This window comes from Sprattus sprattus, assembly GCF_963457725.1.
Source record: "Sprattus sprattus genome assembly, chromosome: 2".
Classification (NCBI taxonomy): domain Eukaryota; kingdom Metazoa; phylum Chordata; class Actinopteri; order Clupeiformes; family Clupeidae; genus Sprattus; species Sprattus sprattus.
Window position 1 is genome coordinate 41,755,271 of NC_137921.1, and position 5,000 is coordinate 41,760,270.

A 5,000-nucleotide genomic window follows, 5' to 3' on the forward strand; every position below is an offset into this window, starting at 1 on the left:
CTTGGGGCTCCAATTGAAGGGCGACAGTCCACTGGGGTGGAAGATTTCAGGAAGTTCCTGTTGAATCCTATCACACTCTCATCACACTGTCATACTGCCCTACTGCAGGCCTGTCAGCAGAATCCACTCCTCTCTGTGAACAGCTCAGTCATTACCGATCTGTTATACTGACATCATTCCACCCTCATCCACCCCTGTGTGTATACAGTATGTGTGTGTGTGAGAAACTCTCTAATTACTGATGTCACTCCGTACCGTTCCACCTCCGATTTCACAACATCACCGTCTCTCTTGTCACCGTAACTGTCGTCATGCCAACATGTGAGATTTGAGTGGTGTGAGTGGGTTCTCACACAGGCGAACCCTGAGTTATTTTGTAGAGAGGGAGCACAACGGAGCACATGCTCCCCTCCCCTAATTACTCTAGTTTAGTTAGAGAGACCAGTCGTTGCCTAATCATTATGCGACTCTGAGTTGGGGAGAGCAGTCATTACCTCATCATAATGCGACTCGGAGTGGGGGAGAGCAGTCATTACCTCATCATTATGCCACTCTGATTGGGGGAGAGCAGTCATGACTTCATTGTTATGCGACGCTGAGTAGGGGAGACCAGTCGTTCCCTCATTGTTATGCGACTGAGTGGTGGAGAGCAGTCAATACCTCATCATTATGCGACTCAGATAGGGAGAGAGCAGTCGTTACCTCATCATTATGCAACTCTGAGTCGGGGAGAGCAGTCATTACCTCATCATTATGCGACTCTGAGTGGGGGAGAGCAGTCATTACCTCATCGTTATGCGACAGTGAGTGACAGCATGGGCCGGCCCTAACACATTTGGTGCCTTAGGCAAGCTTCACTCCTGTCCCCCCCCCCCCCCCCCCCTCCACGAAAAAAATCCAAACTTCTTAACAGTTCTACAGTAAAGTGCTGCACCTTTTTTCATTCCAAGATGCATAGCTCTTGATTAGTTGATTCATGTCAAAACTATCGTTGTAATAATTACTCAAATTTCAATTTCATGACACAACGAAAATAACGCAAATTGCGTTACAGCTGAACTTGCGCTATGTTTAGCCAAAGATAGCCTGATGACAGTTTCGACTGAATGGCAACAACAAGCAACGTCACACGTCACTGGCTAGCTAGCATTAGCTAACTAGCAAGATTACATACAATCCATTTGCTAAAGTTGACAATACAATACTCGGATTTTCACCACTATTCCTCACTTGTTGACAAGTTGCTGTGTTTGTCTTCCTTAATTGATGTGCTATGCAACGAGTTAGACATTTGTAGTGTTGTTGCACTAGCTATTTGCTTTATCTGTGCGCCCCTGATGTAGTTTATGACTGGCTGGCTGTCTTTTTTGTGTTAAAATATATATTTTCTTCTTAAGTACACTAAAGTGCCAAGGGCAATTCTGGCATTCATGAAAGTTTTCTTAATCTGGGATTCAATCTTGGCTAAGAACAGGATTTAAGGATTTACCTTTCTCCTTGGCATGTTTCTCTTGTTCTTCCTTTATTTTCTTTTTGAATGGCGCCCCATTTGGCTTTTCCCTCTTCATAGTTTCTTTCGTCGACGTTGCTTGGACACATACACTCAAACCATACCCCTCAATGTGCTAGCATGTTCTGACAAGTGACAACACCAAGGAGGTAGGTACCCCTTCCCCTTTCGATTTTTGGCTAATTTCCCCCCTTTTTTTAATGTCAAAATATTGGTTGGAAATATAGAAGGGGCCGCAAAAAACTCTGCCCAGCAAAAAAAAAAAAAAAAATCTTGGGTGTATGCATGTTTGTTTGTGTGTGTGTGTGTGTGTGTATGCGTGTGTGCTTGTGTGTGTGCATGTGTGTGTGTGTGTGTGTGTTTCTCCAGAGAACCTCCTTTCTTTTCTTTTCTATTCTTTTCATTTCTTGCACATGCTCAGTCATACTGTATGTTTTTCATGTCAAATCCCCCTGAAAGGATTCCTGCTTTTTTACCTTTGTTTAAAGCATCGATGCAGCTACTGCTACTGCTCTGTATTTAGTCTCTTTCACTGTCAGTCTTTTTCCCCTCACTTTTCCCTCTCCCCCCTCTCTCCCTCCCTTTCTCTCTCTCTCTCTATTTCTCTTTCCCCCTTTCTCTTTCTTTTTCTCTCTCTCCCTTCCTCTCCCTCTTTCTCCCCCTTCTCTGTCTCCCTCTCTCTCCCTCTCCCCTCTTTCTCTCTCTGCCTCTGTTTCTCCCTCCCTCTCTCCATCTCTATTGCTGTGGCACTCCTGTCAGAAACACACTAACTGGTATAATGAGAGTGACTGGGGAAGATGGCAGGTGGACGAGAGTGGCCATGGAACCAACATGAGTGCCTTTCTCTTTTCTAAACACTTTGATGTCAAAATACTGTTTACTGTTGAAATGGAAAAGGGTAGAGTCGTGTGGTTAAGACAGTAATTAAATCAGATAGCACATTTTATTTTTGTTAATGTTTTTGTGGGTCTGCCATGTGAAGCTCTCTGGGCGGCTGAGGGACTCTTTGAAACAGAAAGATGATATTGCAGTGTGTGTGTGTGTCTGTGTCTGTGTGTGTGTGTGTGCTGAGGGACTCTCTGAAACAGAAAGATGATAATGCAGTGTGTGTGTGTGTGTGTGTGTGTGTGTGTGTGTGTGTGCTGAGGGACTCTCTGAAACAGAAAGATGATAATGCAGTGTGTGTGTGTGTGTGTGTGTGTGTGTGTGTGTGTGTGTGTGTGTGCTGAGGGACTCTGAAACAGAAAGATGATGATGCCTGTATGATAATGGGTGGGGACTGGAACTATACAGCTCATTTTCAATTGGGATAGGATTGGAGAAGAGCCTCGTTGTTAGTCAGGAAAGGCGCTGTGCAATACTGAGCTTGACTTGATATATGTGTGAAGGTGTAGAAATGTATTTGTAAGACGACTTACATGGTTGAAAGGTTATATACAATATACACTGTTATATATGGTGGCACATGTCTGCAGATGTATGGGAAAGGTATGTTCGCATGTCTGCAGATGTATGGGAAAGGTATGTTCGCATGTCTGCAGATGTATGGGTAAGGTATGTTCGCATGTCTGCAGATGTATGGGTAAGGTATGTTGCATGTCTGCAGATGTATGGGTAAGGTATGTTGCATGTCTGCAGATGTATGGGTAAGGTATGTCGCATGTCTACAGATGTATGGGAACGGTAAGTCACATGTCTGCAGATGTATGGGTGGAGTATGTTGCATGTCTGCAGATGTATGGGTAAGGTCTCTTCATCTCTCTCTCTTTCATTCTCTTCATCTCTCTCATGTCTGCCTCAGGGAAATCCCCACAGTGCTGATAATGTGCTCCTCGTCCAGCAGTAGGGAGAGGCTGTCCTTTCTGTGGATCATTTGATTGTGTTAAAGGCTGGAGGGGCTTTTTTAGGTTTGGGGGGTTGGGGAAGGTTTTCATGGTTTTCATCTGTGTACGATGTGAAGATGAAAGGTGAAGTCTGCTTGTTAAACCTTTTATTGGGCTCAGCTAAGTTGGCCATTTGGATTCTAAAGAGCAAGATCTTGGAAGTAAGCTCAGAAGATCTTGTAGAGGTTTTAAAGAGTATTGTACATTGAAAATGCTTATTATAACTGGTTAAATCTTGTCATGACATTTTCAAGTGTTTGGGGAGTTACTGTCTGATGTTGGCGATGATGGGCAAATCATTTTTAATTTGAGTTATAATTGTGTGTTTCTAATTTTAAAATATTTTTGTATTTTAGTTATACACAGGAAAAGATGTTACATTTCTTGAGCTATTGATTGGGGACTTCCCACAGCGGCCAATCCTCTCACTGTCACATGCAAGTACTCACATCCAACAACCTATACAATATCACAACTGCCCAAGCTAAGATCCTGAGCAGCAGGATACAAGAACAACAACAACAACAACAACAACAACACCCAACTGGCTGGGGCTGTGGCCAAGTGATCTCTAGGCTGGTCTTTGATATTTGAACTCCTCCACTAAGCTGGTCATTGGTAACTCCAAACTGACTTTTCCATACAAAACTACAGGGCAAGCCATTTCCTAACTGTCTTATTTATGATTCTCTAATGTCTCCACCTCTGAAATAGCAACTTCGAACAGCCTTACACGTGTCAAAAGCCCAGGAAAGAAGGTCATATGAATAGTACTAATAGCCTTAACAATCAATTTTCTCTCAGCTCTGAAACCTGTCCTGGGTCACTCAATGTGGAATTGTGCCTGCCTGCCTATAACTGTAGAATATAGCACTGCCTAAACTCTAGAAAAGAACACGACCTAAACTCTAAAAAGAACACTGCATGAAAAGTAAATATGGTATATCAGGGCCTCCTGACCTCCTCTGTACTCCCAGATTCTCCATGGATTTCTGGATGTCCTGTCACACAATTCTAGATTCTCCTGGATATGTACCTGGTTTGGGAGCCATTAGTTGCCATGGAGAAGAATCCCATTGGGGTGCTTGCAAGGTAACATTTGCATTGGTCTCTGCTATCAGGGTTTCTTTGCTGGGTCATTCAGATTCCGTTCTTTCCAACAACAGTATTTGTGAAAGCACTTCCTGTGAGACAGTTTCAGACAAGTGTACTGATTCAAGATGGAGAAATGTCAGTCAGATGCAGGAATAGCAGTAGCTCTAAAGCACATATTTAAAACCTATTTCCCTGAACTACTAAAGGGGACGGGGGCAGGCTTCAGTAACACACCACTGACTGTTCTTAGTTCTTGAAAAGTCAAGCCATCAATAATGACTGTGGTTAGACGGTTTCCTGAAAAATAAATACGTCCACCAAAGAGCAGAGTTTGCAAGTCATTCACTGTGTCCTAAAACTATTGTGTCCTTCTTTCTCTCTCTCTCTCTCTCTCTCTCTCTGAATCTGTTTCCCCTTCCTCTCTCTCTTTCTCTCTAAATCTGTTCCCCTGTCTCTGTCAGAAAGGACTAAACCCTGGAGTGGAGGCAGCAAGCTCAAAGAGGCCACTCAAA